The sequence below is a fragment of the Ambystoma mexicanum genome, chromosome 6p (assembly GCF_040938575.1).
Source record: "Ambystoma mexicanum isolate Mex_15411 chromosome 6p, UKY_AmexF1_1, whole genome shotgun sequence".
Lineage (NCBI taxonomy): Eukaryota > Metazoa > Chordata > Amphibia > Caudata > Ambystomatidae > Ambystoma > Ambystoma mexicanum.
Window position 1 is genome coordinate 338,839,421 of NC_090935.1, and position 16,905 is coordinate 338,856,325.

The following is a 16,905-nucleotide window of genomic DNA, read 5'->3' on the forward strand; positions in this document are numbered from 1 at the left end:
TTGTTGGGGCTATTTAAACCACACCCGAGCAAGACAACACGCTTCGCGTTACTTTGCAGCTTGCAACGTGACGCTCACCGTGTCCAACTATTCCCTTGAACCTCGGAGAAGCAGAACCTGCAAGGAGACAAAAGGAACATCATTAGCAGCAGCATCTTACCTGCAGTCTTCATCTTTAAACACTCGCAGCTACTGAGAACAGCTTCCTCGAATCTGCACGCCTCCAGGACAGAACGACCTGAAAGAGGAAGATGGAGGCAACATTAAAGAAAGCAGTAGAGAAATTTGCAAATTATGAACTGCTCAAAATGCTTACCTGGCTGGTCACCTCTCAGCTGGCACCACTCCGGACGTTCCACTCGCGCTGAAGAACACCGCGACCTACAAGGAAGGAAAAAACAGGTTAGCAAAGGCAAGACTTCGCTGTGCTGCGCATAGCGCTCTTAATGCGCCATCACTTACCAGTGGGGCTCAACCAAGCCAGTTCGCCGCGCTGAAGCTCTGCATACCAAAGGGAGAAAAAAAGGGACATTTTAAACAAAGAAAGGCATGCAGGATAGCAACAAAACTAAAGAACAGCAATAAGACCTACCTGAACAATATCAAACGGGCCTGCATCAGTGAAGAAACTGGACCGCACTTGGCCATGAAAGACAACGCACCCCTGCAAAGAAGGCAGGATGGAGAGCACGCCTAATTTTACCACAAGGTGAGGAGAGGGCGCCAGAGGGACTGAAATCATAGGGGGGTGGAGGGAGGATACTTACCCCAGTCGGTCAGTCTTGAACACCTGTATTTTCAGGCAGAACCTTCCTCTCAGACCACATCAGGGCAAAGCTGAGAAGCATACCAGTGAGTAACCTGGCTGGGTGGCGTCCCTGTGGATACCAGGTGAGCGTAACATAGTGAGGCATTTTCCAACCCCTTTATTATTTAATAAAAGTGCCAACCACCACCAGTCTTCTGGGGCTTGATTCCTCACATAGGCCAATTTGACAACTGTAGAACACCCCCACCCTTGATTTGGGCCTGGTTTCAGGTTTATTTCAGGTGGTGTTATGACCACCGCTCAGTCATTGGGTTCATAAAAGGATACACAGGATACGCTGTCAGGTACTCTTTGCGGTTACTTTAATAATCTTCAGTTACAATCAGAGGTGATCAGTTTTAAGGGATTAAGAGGAATCGGGGCAAGAGCCCACTGGCACCCACCACCACCGAGGGTTCATATCTAACTTGCCTGGGCTGGAACATATTCAACACCAAACATTCCATCCTCACCATTCCACACTCACAGCCTACATTCCACAGATGACATCAGTCCAAGCACACCTCACACATACAAGAAGGAAGACCAACCCTAACACCTCCTTCCCTTACAGCAAACAAGCATACACAAGCATACAAGGAGAAAGACCAACCCACTAAAACAAACCAAGCAACACCAGACACCTTCCACTCTCCGCCCCCACCAGGGAACCTCGAACTTGCAACATCCGAGCACCACCAGCCATAACATGGGCATGCACACGTGCACCCACACGCACAATCCAAACCCTCTGCACAACCACTGTGCCACTACACAACCAGTCCCTTCCACTGCAACCAAGAAAACAATCTGACTCAACAAAACAAGGCCCCTGAAGGAATCAGGCAGAAACAACAGGGACTCTGCAACCCATACACTCATCACCCATGCAAAGACTAAACCATTCACAGACAAACTGGGAAGCACTCAAACAAACACACAAAACTAAAACAGCAACGAGCCGTCACTCTGATCACTCAAACCACCAGCACATGGCTGCAAGTGTTGGCCAGACACTCAAGCCACCTCATGGTTACACTTGACACTACCGGGTGAACATAGCCACAAGAATGGTACACTGCCATGCTTCCAGAATCAACCAAGAGAATGCTCCTGAATGATTCCGGAAACCAAGTTGAACAAATAATAATAAACGATGAAGGTGCACCTACACCTCCAAGGTCTCCACAGAAACCAACCGCCGTAAACAAATACATCAAAACTCTGCAGAGCTTCTTGATCAGACAGTCTGATCATGCACCAATTCACAAACACTTAAAACTCTGCAGAGTTCCTGATCAGCCACTCTGATCATGCATTAAAATCACACAACCAAACACATCAAAACTCAGCAGAGTTTCCTGATCCGACCTTCTGATCATGCACCACATCAATCAACATCTACTCAACCTTAACACCGAATTTCTCTCAATATGCTTACTAAAAATACCCAACCAACATAGCTTTGATACTTGACGATTCTCAAAATCTCAGTTCTCAATACAAGAGAATGCGAACCACAAAAAGTCTAAGTTGCTTTTAGGAATGCAACTCTACATCAATACCTGCAAATCCTAGAAAGGTTGTTAGATCAAGCCATTCGAACATCCAAACAACTTAACACTCCCAAATAACTGAATAACTGCTCTATGTTCTAATAGTCCACATAGTGTACCCTGCAATGCCTGAAAGTTGTTACACTAAACAATTTATTAATCTCATTAACACATTTCAATTGCAGGTGAACGTTCTATAACTCCATGTTGCCCATGAAGGATGCAACTTTAGAATCTGCAATTCCGCCAGATCTTGTTACCACTAAGCATGTTACAAAAATCTCACTCACGCTGATATACTCTCAACACCACCTAAACCAGATGGATCCTACAATATGGAACTTCAAGATACATAAAACTTCTTTGTCCAATGCCAAGAGTCTCTGCTGCATTGTTGCACCACACTTTACTGCAATTCCTTAAAACGTTAATTCTAACATGCAACACAATATCTAACAATACAGATCTCCAAGCCTACAGCTCACTTATTGCTAACACTTTTAAACTCTAAAATTCAATGCCCTACATTTCAGTCAAACATAGCGTACCTTGGCAATACAGCTCTTTGTCAGAAACACCCCATATGGGACTACCGCCCTTCACAAAGTTCTTGATAAAGTAATTGGCTCTGCTCAACGACTTCCAGGTAAATGACTTAAAACAAATGACACGCAGAAAAATGACACCTGCCGTACTGCTTGCCAATGACAATTCATCTAATCCGCAGCTCTGAACTTACTTCAAAGGATGTCATGTTAGTGCCTCACAAAAACGGTCCTGGCTGCGCCACAACCTGCACAGCAACGTCCATGCTTCTGTGCCAACCGCGAACACAGAGATTCACTCACTTTTCTTAACTGCCTTATCCTTCGACGTTTAATAATAGCATCATCACGCCTCGCAGAGTAGTGTGGTGCTTTACTCTAAGGACTTCCACTCTGCCGTAATCACCCGCAACTGAGCCGAACTGGAAACTTCTTACTCCGGTAAGTAGATACTCTTAAAGTTCCAGACAATCGCCATCACCCTCGGAAAGAGTTTTGACTTCACCACACCAACTTGAGCACCAAGACGCTCGGAGCTCTCCTGGCCAACCGTCACAGCAGCTAGCTGCACTCAGTGTACCGTGTCCATACATGCAATGGAAGCACTTGCAATATGCGCCCAGGCATATGATTTCTTTACCCAACAGCTTCAAGCACATTACCACAACGCTGAAGCCAAATATCCACTTAGCATGTAATTTCCAATCACCCTTGGGAAAACTTGACACACTCAGGTTCCATGAGAGTTCCTCAATACGTAGAAGAGGCTGCCACTCTTAGGCTGCCTCTCTTCACTGCTGCCCCACTCTCATGTCACTTTTAATCTTCCCTGGTTGTCTACCAGGTTGCTTTCATTATCCCTGGAAGAATGCTGGCAGCAGGTAGTCTACCAAAACAGCCCCCTCTGATGGGCAGCTTCCTTCAATCCGCAAGGGTGTCACTCTTTCAACTCCTGGCAGCCTCTTCTGATACTGCCTGGCACCCGGCAGAACACTCATGTCTCAACCCCTGAGACAAGCTGCCTTACTCAACCCTGAGTGGTGGGCACTACCAGTGGCGTTGCTAGGGAGGGGGGTGGGAGGGCGCCCCCCCCCCGTGAAACCCTGTGCCCCCCCTACCTAAGACAAGCAGTGACCATGTTCTCCCCCTACTTTTGTCTGTGCCCCTCTACTTTTGTCTTTGGCCCCCTCTGTGCCCCTTCTAAATTTGATTCCTGGCAACACCAATGGGCACTACACATGCCATCGGGGGCAGTGGGCTCTCCCTCTCTCTCCCATCAGTCACTATAGTTCCTCTTAAGTGCACCCCAGCAGCAGTGTCTCTGTTCTCTCCTTTATCAAAAACATAACACAGGTACCTGTTCATTTGCTCACTGCAAGGTCCTCCTCGAGACTATACCTCGTCACCACTTGTTATGACGAGGTATAGATGATCATAAAAATTGAAGATAAAAAATAAAATATTTCTGTTGCTGTAGTTCTGCCTGCGAGCAACTGCACCTCTGATTTGTGCCTGGTTTTAGGTAAAGCCAATTTTAAGTTGGGCCCGTAGCCTAGATTTGCTTCTGGCAGCATGCAGTGCTTAGATCAGAAGGACAATACATTGGTGTTCATGCTTTACCCAGACATCAGTACGCCCACATGTGGATTATCTATGCAAAAATTTTCACCTGGAATTTACTCTTTAAAAAAACAAAAACCTGCATCTCGGCATCCATGCATTTCAAACACATTTGTCAGAACATATGCTTTCGGTAAAAACATGCAGACATATTTTTAAGTACCCATCAGAATGAGGGTGTTAGATACTGGTGGCTGAGAACAGGGAATTCAAACATCATTCTGTTTCATCAATCATGTTGAAACCTGTCGCTTTCAGTCCCATTGGAACATTGTCCTCCATAACTTCTGTGCAGATCCAGAAATGCAACAGCTTTTTAGTTAAATTGGGCGTGTGGCAGAAGCCCTTAACGATGCATGGGTGACGCCCTTTTTTAAGATAAACTCTGCTGAAACTTTTCATGGCAGCCACGTTTTTACCCGCTCTCATATGGTACACCTGGGTTCAAAAAAAGGATGGTAGGTACTGTTAGTATAGTATTTTACATAAGGACTACGTACAAAATGGGGACAGCTGAAATGTAAAAATGGGGACAGCTGAAATGTAAAAATATGATCTCCAAGGTGAAGAAACAGTAAGAGCCAGGATGGTGTTCTTCTCAAAGAAATGTATTTCACCGTGGCAGAGTGATTTGCTCTTTGAACCCCTATACGCAAATGCTGTGGTCTATTGGGTTGCAGTACAGTGGTTTCCTTCACCTTCCTCTCTAATCTTGTGGCCATAAGGTGTTTACTGATATCTCTTGTTCCTGTCTAGATAGATGCAGACTTTTCAAGGTCCAGAACCCAATGACAGACTCTGGCACAAAGTACTGCAAGTAAACAGGTCTTTGGTCGTTCTCAGCAGGAAAAGCTAGATGGGGGCATTTGGACGGTGTTGACCTTACCCTGGACCTCATGTCCTTGGCTTCTCTGAGCAGACTAACCTCCCTGTGCCTGCTTCTTTCATCCTGTTGCTAGCTGGTCCTGCCTACAGCCGACCTGCCTGCTGGAACTTTCCTTGTCCTTTTATGTCCGGCCCCTCTCACTCTCTTCTATACTTACTGATCTTCAGGATTTCCCTCCTGCGTCCTCCTTGTCACCCTTCTTGCATGAGGCGACTGGTCCTGTGTCATCCCCATGCTCCGATACCAAAACCTCCACCTGCTCCCTGGGCTACACTTCGTCTTTACCCCGGTCTACGACTGTCTGTTAGCAACCCCCCACCTTATGTCCCCCACCACCTTCTTCTGTCATGTCTCTACTCTGGCTGTCACAAATTCCTCCTTGATTTTTCCTATCACCACCACCACCAACTGCTCCTCCTTTCTCGTTAACCCCAATGTTACCACCTCCACTGGGTCTCTTCTGCTACCCTGGATGCTATTACTGCCTCCCAGGTCTCTTCTACCACCACCTCCTTCTGCTCCTTCTTGAACCTTCATGTTACCAGCCTCCACTGCCAGCACCTCCACAGCCTCTTCTCTCTCCAGCCTCTGCGCCTTCCGCCCCTCTCAACTCTTGAGTTCAGTGCTCTCCAGTTGAGTCTCTTGTTTCTCTAACCCGCTCATCAGAAACAGTGGCTGGTTTTATTTATACTGGTCTCCCACCTCCCCCATGGTGTGGCTTTCACATAGTGTATGCATTTGTGATTGGTAATTGAGGAAGGGCTGGGATTGGTTGGTCCCTCTGTGTGCATCTGGGACTGCTTGAGAGCCAGGCGGTTGGATTAGGCTTACAGCTTGGTTTTGCGATTTGTTTCTCACACTACCTCTGGGGCTATCTTTACTGGACTTACATCTGTAATGTTTCCAGCGTGTTGCAGAAGACGAACATGCTGTTTTAGTTTGTTTTCATTGACAGTTTGTGTAAGCAGGACGTGTGGTATTTTGTTTTCTAGGCAAATTATATAAATCAGCAAGGGACACAGGTGTTTTAGCATTGCTTCCCAAATTAGTTTCTCTGCATTTAGTTCACAGACTTGAAAACAAGGCATGCATGGACCATGGTGGTGTTTGTTATGGGTTCTGCAAACCAGCACCAGTAGCACTGTACAGGCTACCTTAGTTGATTATACAGGAAAGCTTTCCCTCAAAGGAAAAGTCCTTCTCAATGTGGAGGATCTAGGGCTGGTTGGGGTAAACGTTATTGTCTTTCATTTGGGTAGGGGAGACTCATTAGCCTGCCATTTACACCGGGTCCAAAGTTCACTGATTTGGTAAAGCACATGCGTCCAGGAGTCGCTTGCATGTTAATTCCTAGCACTGGACAGGGAACTTCACACCATATAGACTTTTTTAGCTAAAGAATATGCTTATTTAGGCAATAAAAATAAGTCAACAATATATTAGATTGCCTCATTCCTTATTGATTCAGGTTTATTTATGTTATACTGGACTAGAGAAGGACACTCGTAGGTTTTTCATCAATATGGAAATGAAAGGTTGTTTTAGTCTATCTCACCTTGCATGGTTCGGATCTTGGTTTTTAATTTATTTTGATTTGAGTGGATGTCCCATGCATGCCCTGCATGGTTGGCTTATTTTTAGCAGGAAGATAGGTCAGAGTCAGTCACTTACACTGATTGTGCATTCCTTAGTGGTTCCTGATATTTCATTCAGTTATGGCTTTTTTTGACATGTGTGCCTTAGTTTAGCGCCCTCCCTGACAAGAGGCCCTTGTATCTCTCACGCAGTACATGCATTTGGGTGAATTTCAGCGGATTCATTCTTGAGTGTTGACGCTAAACAAACCTTGGAAAAAACATCATCTACCCTGCCTAATCCCACCATTTCTAGATTTACATAGTATTGAATAGGTAACAACCTGGGCCATTTCCTTTATAACCTTATTAGCAATTTATATGTCTAGGCTCTATCTGACTTATCTTTACAGTCACCTCCCTATACCCCTTCATCATAGGCATCTAGCCTACCAACATACCTTTTTAAAAACTGTCATGGCTTCATAAAAGTCTGTCAGCAGGGATACAAATACAAAATAATAAGAGCAGGTCTCCGTTGCATAAAGCATTTCCACAAAGGCAGAGGCATGACAAAAAAAAAATCTTCAATTACTACATAATGGCCACACAAAAAAACAAATCAAAAGTGCCTTACTGTCTCCACTGCATCAGTGTCACAAGGACAGCATATTTCCAATGGATGAAGCCGCGTCCATCTCCCAATAACACAAAGATAAAATGGGTAGAGCCTGTAACCTAAACCGACTTAATAAAATTAGATGGACTCTTATTGCGATTAATGACAAATAATGAGCTCCAAGAATTAACTGGGCTTATTGGAAGACTTTCCACTGTCATTTTATTTTAGTTTTGACTACTAGGTGGCGCTAAAGCACTACATATAAGCCGAAACTATTGCATTAGAGTACAGCAAGAAGGGAGATGGTATGTGAGGAGGGACACACAACCTGTGGGTGTTAGGTTATTTAGCCACCCATTGACCGTCCCTGGCCATGCTGAACCCTATAGCCATTCCCATTCACTACCGCTCCCTCCCCTCCAAAAACGTATCCTCCTAGGATCTCTTTGAGATAGCTTTATCAAGAAGCAGAGTCAAAATGTGGACTGACATGTTCTGTCTAAACATTCTTCTCAGAGTTAATGGTTTCTTTGCAGTTATAAATGTGTTACTGGTGCAATAAACATGGATTACCAAGTGTGCCTTCAGCCTCTTAATTTATAAGCAGTTGTGCATGTCATTGCACTGAAGGCCAGTTAAAAACAAGCATTTGTAAAGCCAACAGTTTTGGTTAGTATTTATTAGACCGGCAATTTCCAGGTACTGCTACATACTCACAGGTACTCACACAACGTTACAGCCAGCTTTTAGCCAGGTGGTACCATTATGGCGAATGCCTAGCTCATGCCCACATAAAAGCCAAAACTGTTGGCTTTGCCAATGCTTGTTTTGTTAAAGCCACCCACTCCGACGATAGACGATGACAATAAGCAATTTGCCAAGTATTACTTTTGGATTCTTACGAGAGACTGGCCGTCTAAACAAGCAGGATATCCAACTGCGTTTATAGCTGTCTTTTCATATACAGGAACCAAGGTGTTCTCGTTTAATATCAGATCTTACGAGATGTCCTTTCATTAGTCCAAATAGAAACCCACAAATCTAGGTCTTCAGGCAATTCTATTAGGTACTGTCAGGGGTCACAGTAAGTAGACACTGACACAGGAAGTGGTTTTGCCAATATGCTTTTCTTCAAATAATAAAAGGGTTGGGGGAAAAAGGCCTCACTATCACAAACTCTGAGGGGTTTCCCTGCCTCAACAAAACAAACTAATGTGACAGTCATCAGGATGTCAAAATAAAGTGCAGCGTCCTGTGTCAAAACCTAATCTGACCCTCACACGCCATGTTCTTCAAAATCTACTAGGGGGGAAAAAAGAACGCTTTTGGCTGTCTTCTTACAGCCTAGCGGTAGTCTTTTATATAGCACTTCAATTTAATCAAATGTTTAATATAATCACTTCTTAAAAGGTACAAGGAAGTGGCTGTCTTCCTCCTTTTAAGTGCCAAAGAGTGGCAAGGGGACAATCCACTTTCCTGGTCTATTCTTAGGTTGACAGTTATGAATGTTAGGTAATTCAAACACTGTTATACCAAGTTACTATTAAAATTCTCTTATTTCTTAGATCATCAGCTTTCTTCCCTAATAAGTCGATTGTATAATGCCAGGGTACCAATCTTCTTCCCTTGACTTTCCTCTTGGTTGGCACCAGAAAATAATTGTACATTCAACTACTTATTTGTCTCAAACTTGGTTTGCTTTTGCTGTTAACTGTTAATATTGTCCTCCCAATGTACTGGGAGGAGGAAGAGTTGGGCTGGATGATCAGTGTACTGATCTAATATGAGCTTTTTATATTTATCCACCACTTGCTAAGCCCTGCAGATCTTATCTTCTATTTCTAGAACTTTCTAATGTGGCTCCCCTTAACTCACTGTATTTCATCTCAGCTGTTCTCCTGACATGGCGCAAGTGTTGCTTGGTTCTGCGCTGTTGAAACCGGCTGCAGAAGCTTTCGTCCGCAGGGTTTCTCCTGCAGGCTTCCTTCGAAGTCAGGGTCTGGTATTCCCGCACCCGCTCTCCCTCTCCGGGTTCCTCTCTTTCCACGTCCGTCGAGGATTGCAATCTAGTCCGTTAATGAGCTTTACTGAAGCTCAGATGTGTGAACTGTGGCTCCCTGCAGTGCCGTTGCTCGTTTCCTTCATGGATGCCGCCCGAGTCCTGGTACCGGAGCTTCCCCCCTCCGAGAAGGTGATTGGCATTCGCACAGCCCCTGTATTTCACTAGGCTTGTGGAAGCCGCATGCGGCATGCCATTACTGTCTCTCACCAAAGTGAGGTTTGCAGCTTGCAACAAAGTTTTCCTCGCAATTGCTGCTCTGATTTCTATATGAGACTGCCAAAGACCCTTTATCAGGCAGATTCATTTCACGTTTCTCCCTCCACTTCACTCCTCCACTACGACGCCCCAACACCACTACTACAGCTACTTCAGATGCCCTTCGTATCAAAACTGCGCCATACATGTACATTAGAAAGGGGATGTGGCTGCCCGATATTCTAGGAACACCAAGAACCATTTAAGGGGTTAGTATACAAAATAAAAACTAGAGATGCCAGAACGCACCTTTGACACCCCCCTTCTCATTAGCCTCTGGGGCTCATCTTTTATTTGCAACTGTATTACAGTGGAGTAACCCTGTTATTGCCAGTTTGTCCTGAGGGGAAAAAAGTTTGTATAATGTGGCCCAAAGGCTATCCTTTTGCCCATTATCAAATGAGAGCTAAGATCCATATGAGCTACATAAGATGAGTTCTATACCTATATACATAGGTTGCACAAAGGAGATATAAATTAAGGGCTTGTAGCTCAGTCTCAACTTTCTCTTTAGATCTAAATCGAAACTCATCGTCTTTTATCCATAAGGAGAATAGTGCATATCATTCTGGTAAAAAGCTTTGGTGTACCACTAATCGGAGAGAGGAAGACATGACAGGGGAGATGAACTAGGACCCTTTTTATAAAAAGGGACAATATTGCTAAAAGACCAATATTTTGGCAAAAAGGCAGTCGAAAGAATGGTATGGAAGCCTAAAGTCAAAATTGGGCATCACAAAGAGAGAGCATTTATAAGGATCCAATGGTCATCCATCTGGGCCTGGGCTTTCTAACGTGTTTAAATGGAAGAGAAAAAGGAAACTGTTGGCGGGTAAACAGAAAAACAATAAACATATAAAGGTCCTCCAAAATGTTTATATGAATAAGGAAGGAACAGTTAGGTTGTTCCCATCATGCTTTGACCGATGTCACTCGTTTCAGTGACAGAAATAAAATAGACTACCTTGGTATCTGAAACATGTTTGCATCAGTTGCGTTATCCTTGCGATCGGTAGTTGTATGTTCTGTAATCAGTTATCAGTATCATAACTTTCCACAGCTGCTGTCAATGTGTTCCATATACCTAGATGATACTTCTTTTCCTCAAGACCAATCTTATATTTCCTACATAGTGAATTTACAAGTACTTTGACTCTGGGAAAATTTCAGGATTGCCAGCATTACCCGTTGTAAACCACAGATGGCACCAAACAATATTTATGGTTTTGTTAATTTGAACGGTTTCTATTATCCCCAAAACAACCCCATCAGACAATGAAAATGTTTTATTCTGCCATCATGCCATGTAGAAGATATTTCCAGGCTGGTTTCTTACCAATTCATAGCGATTCCATCTAATGCATTTAGGATTATGGTCCAATAAGGACTGATGGGGTTCTACTTGCATTCGTATTTCTAAAAGGCATATCAACAACCGTAGGATCAAATGAGAGCTTTACCATTGCTATCAAGAAAATATTGGCCAACCACAAACAAAACTGCTGCTCTTGAAAACGGATGCTGCTTAACTAAACTGAATAGAGCAAAAGCTTGGATAGTAATACTGGGCCTTAGAAACCTTTGACATGAACAAAATAACATTTACACACCCTCCCCGGAAGCCCCCATTCCTCAAACGTTATTGTTTTGCCCATACCTTTCACAAGGGCGGAAAAATGTAGTATCCTATTGGACACTGGCATGAGCATAGTATATCTAATGCGAGGTGTTCTAAAGTTCTGCTTCTTCTAGTTCAAGGAACCCCTGTTGTATGCCATTTCTGTGCATATCAAACTCCCTGCCTACCAAATGTAAAGATTGCAGACAACAAAAACTGCAACATGCAATCTCATTCCGGGTTTCTGAAAACAATCTATCACCCCATTCCTAAGGAATTTGCATTGACTAACTTGGAAACGCTATATCTTGTTTATGCTGTTGTGCCTCTTAAAATGCCTACAGGGAAAAGATTGCAAAGTCCTTGTAGCCAAAGACAAAATTATCTAGCACCAAATTGATGCAAGTATTGTTGTAGAGCAGGCATAGCTTGAGGTATGTGGAGTGAAATACATTAAACGGGTAATAACAAGGGTAGGAAAAGATGGGGGGAGGAAGGAAGAAGATAGAGGACAGGAGAAAACAAAAGACACGCAACACGCCTTAATATTAAGCAGTACATTTTTGGATGGTAGATGTGGAAGAGGTTTGTGTTGTGTAGTGACCTTCTGTGTGTGTGTGTCTGGTAAGGAAAGGAGATGTGTAATGCTGTCTTGCTGTGACCCTGTGATGTCACATGGAATGTTACTGTGTGGAAGGTGGAGTGTTTATCTGAAGGTTCCAGACTGAGGCAGTTAGAGCTCCCCTGCCTGGGTGATGGGGCCAGCGCTGATATAGTCCATACTCTCATGTATTTATCCTTCATGTAACTGTGTCATTAAGTTCCTGTAATAAACCTAAGAAGTAACACAAGAAAGTCTGGAAGCCACTTCATAACAATGGCGACGAGGATGTCTTTCAAGAAGAACCGGCGCACATAAGAAGAACTTGAAGTCTGAAGGAGCCTGCTGCGGGGGCTGCAGGAGAGAGGAGGACATAGTGGTGGTCAGCGCTGCCCCCACATACAAGTAAGAGACCCATCACCCAGGGCCAAGGAGGGGAGGAGCAAGAAAGTCCCACTACAGGCGCTCTGTCATATATGTGGAGCCCCATTTCCTAAGGGACCAGCTGCCCTGAACCTAGAAGGAAGAGCTGGGTCCAGGGGTTTAGGAAGAGAGCCCAGATGGGGGGATCAAGAGCGCGTGTTGGAGACAAATTGAAGAAGGGCCATCAAGGGTTGCCCTAGGAAGCTGACCTTCCATTTTCAAATGAGAAAATGAAGAGTAAAGTTAACCCGGCAGCCTGAGGCTTATAGGTGCGCCCCACAGACTGGTGTTTTATGGTGGGAAAATGGGGATCACTCATGCAAGGAGCGCCACTGTGTGCAGGAAGTTTTAAAGTTACCTCCATAGTCTCAGGGATCTGAGTCGGCCGGCCACAGCGAATTTCCCGGCTGGGCGACGGTTGGCTGGAGGAGGTCCGTACTGCTTCATTGTAGTGATGAGACTGGTGACGTCACCCGTGTTACATAGGGAGCTGGTGATGGAAAAGAACAATGAAGCCAAAGGTTCCGTATGTAACTGGCGAGCGTAGCTTAGGACAGCCACGTCAGGAATTCGCGAGCAGATGATATGTGGCAGCCAGAAGTGAAGAGCTTCAAGCGTAGAGTAAAGGACCTGTTCAGAAATGGATGGCGTGACGCGTCACGTGGCAGCGTTCAGTACGGATTATAACCAATCTGTTTCCGTGTGTATGGAAGACGCGCACAAAATACGTGGCGGTTAATGGAGGCAATCAGAGTGAGTGTGTTCCGTGTGGGGGAGGACTTGCAGCATCAGGTGCGCGGCGTGGCGGCAGGTCTTGCTGTCGTCTGGAGTGGACTAGCAGTAGCTGGAAATACGTCGGATGACTTTGTAGTACACAACAGACCAAGCCGCACTGCCTCACCCTCCGGGGCGTCGGGGAGCAACTAACGGGTGAGCTAGGATAACAAGTCTACTGTATTGGAAGAGTGTCTCACCCAGCAAACTGATTTTCCCAGCAACAATTATAGGCTTGCAGATGCAGCGAGGAAAACATGGCGAGTGATAATGTTGAAGCGGTGAAGATATGGAACTGGTTCTTAGTACCGTATAATTAGAGATGTATCCTTTGAACAAATTCATTTTGAGGTCATAGTGAAATGTGGTTTAGCATCGAACCTGCATGAGTTGTACCTTTTACTTTTGGTAAATGCTGTGCTGTATGGTGTTAGATAGAAATTACATTTGGAGGATTTGCAGGTTAAGGGTGTTCAACCATGGACTCCTAGGAAGTTTATGCTATTTTAACATGCAGTTTGAAGTGAACCGTGATAAGTCCTAAGTGTGTAGTGATTAATGTTTGCTGGCAGTGCTAACGGAAGAATGTGCTAGCATAACATTTTGAGGATTTTCAGGCATGTTAGTCGCTCTATAGCAACATGGACTTTTAAGTTGATGTGGTCATTTTTAAGGGTCATAAGATTGGCCATGGACTTGTAGGGTTACACAAGTCAGATTAGGGTCACAACCTGGCCATGGACTTTTAGGACGAAAATGTTGAAACGTTTGTTGTTCTATAGTTTTAATTTGCATTTACATTATACTACGGTCATAACAATTCATTTAAAAGCTATGTAATGCAAAATGTTTTATACCTGTGTTAAGGTTGACTGTGTAATGGATGCACAAAGAAGGGCATGAAGGTAATATGTGGCAGGTTGTCACGCAGAGGTAGCGCCTTTGGTGTGAGTGACGCTGTGGTTATAATGAGAGGTAGCGCCTCTGATGTGTGTTCCGCTGTGGTTATAGTGAGAGGTAGCGCCTCTGTTGTGTATGTGTCACGATTGGTATTGACATGAGGTAGCGCCTCTGGTCTGAGCGACATTGTAGTGGTACCTAGAGGTAGCGACTCTAGTATATGGGTCACGAGTGAGAGAGGTAGCGCCTCTGGTTAGTGTGGCTCAAAAAGGGTAGTTGAGGGAGGTAGCGCCTCCGGGTAAATGTGGCAAAACAAGTACTGAAGTGAGGTAGCGCATCTGTTGAGCGTGTCAACAGGGTGTTTGATGGAGGTAGCGCCTCCGTTTCGTATGCAAATAATTGTAGTGAAGAGAGGTAGCGCCTCTGGTGAGCATGGACCTTAGTGTACGCAAGCGAGGTAGCGCCTCCAGCGTGTGGAACATTCTGCGGTGCGAGAGGTAGCGCCTCTGCCATATGGGTTAGGACTGGTAACATAGTAGTTTAGTGTCGCGTTGGATTGTTACCAGAAATAATTAAAGGAGGTAGCGCCTTCGTTTGTTTTTGATATTTTTCCTATATTTTGCTGTGTCAAAGACTGCGTTTTCTCCAGACAGTCTGTTTGGCATAGTACTCTTGTAATGCTGTTTAGGGTCATCAGTGGTCAAATGCCTGGTACCCGGATGGACTTGGGATGTCTGGCCAGCGTCCTATGTGATCTGTGGTCGTTTCGACTAATCTGGTTACGCCTTATAGGCTGCATCTATTTGGAACTTTTTATTGTTTTGCCTCTGTGTGTGTGGGTGTGTCTGGTAAGGAAGGGAGATGTGTTGTGTAATGACCTTCTGTGTGTATGTCCGGTAAGGAAAGGAGATGTGTTGTGTAGTGACCTCCTGTGTGTGTCTGGTAAGGAAGGGAGATGTGTTGTGTAATGACCTTCTGTGTGTATGTCCGGTAAGGAAAGGAGATGTGTTGTGTAGTGACCTTCTGTGTGTGTGTGTGTCTGGTAAGGAAAGGAGATGTGCAATGCTGTCTTGCTGTGACCCTGTGATGTCACATGGAATGTTACTGTGTGGAAGGTGGAGTGTTTATCTGAAGGTTCCAGACTGAGGCAGTTAGAGCTCCCCTGCCTGGGTGATGGGGCCAGCGCTGATATAGTCCATACTCTCATGTATTTATCCTTCATGTAACTGTGTCATTAAGTTCCTGTAATAAACCTAAGAAGTAACACAAGAAAGTCTGGAAGCCACTTCATAACAGTTATGCTTCAGATTTTTGTGGAAAGAGGAGATCAGGGCATTTTGAATACCTGTCCAACATTTTCGGTGTCAAGCAGGAGGTGGCTGGGTTTAAAGTTCTGAATTTTGAGCAGTTGACGTCCATTGTCTTTAGTCCTTCTGGGTATGGGAGCCATATGCAATAGAAATGTTACCATAGTGGAAGGAGGATTGTTCTAGGGGAATTACTTTTTAAGTGATCGGAGACTTGTTTTGAAGGCTGAGGGCATTCATAGAGAGTCAGTGACTGCTAACGTGCATAGGGGTGTTGTAGTCAGTTTTCTTTGCTACAACTAAAGAGAATGCTGAATAGTATAGAACATCTTTGATACAGACGTATTCAATTTTCACTAGTTCAGCTCCCGGTCTCATACTTTCCTATGCAGTTCAACCGGTTCATCGCTTATTCCATTTAAGCATTCTTCAAAATATTGTGTACACTTGCTTTTATCAATGCCTCTTTTTATTTTTCTGAGAACTAAGCATCATTTAACATTTTGGCACTGGCGAACAAAAACATTTAATAAAAGCATAATTAAACACATTGTTGTTCATTTAAAAAATGGTCCTAATTGCATGGAAACCACTGCTTCACTTACACTCTATGCATCCCGTACTGTTTTAATGATGGGGTATACTTTTGGCACATAAATCCCAGCGGAACCTAGTGTATATATGCTGTGAATGAGTAGCTGCTGGAGGGACCACAGTGGGGCTCCATGAAACTCTGGCGGCCATTTTAAACCACCTACTAAGTGATGCAACCGATGGAGGCGAGCAGCAGTGGTTCCCCTGAGCTCCATCAGTCCCAGCAGTCTGCTGCGGCCCGGCAGTCACCTCTACATAGGGAGCACTATATTATCACGCAAAAGGTGAAGCTATTCATGAGAAGCAAGCATGGCTTTTCATTATGGTCAGCCTGTAGAAGGTCATCAGATTACTGTCAATATTTCCAATGCAAATGCTGGACTGAGTGGCCACAAGGACACCACTGCCTGATTAAAAGATGGCACACAGGTGTTTCAAGACCTCTGGCCAAGGGAACTGGTGCTAAATTGGATCATCAACATACACACCACAGATGGACATAATCGGGAATGTAATGAAGACGTACTATTAGAAACACTTTCATCACTAAAAGTGCAACTAATGGGGATAAAGCACCACCATTGAACACCATTACTAAACAACAAATGCCCAACCCAATCAATCAAGTGAGGCAGAAGCCTACAGACTTGGAGGGAGTTGGAATGGCGTTCCAGAGAGAAGGTATGAGTTAAGTGAGAGGAGTATAAGTAGGAGGAGTAGAAAAATCAGAGGTGACCAAGTCAATAGGGCCACATTTTAA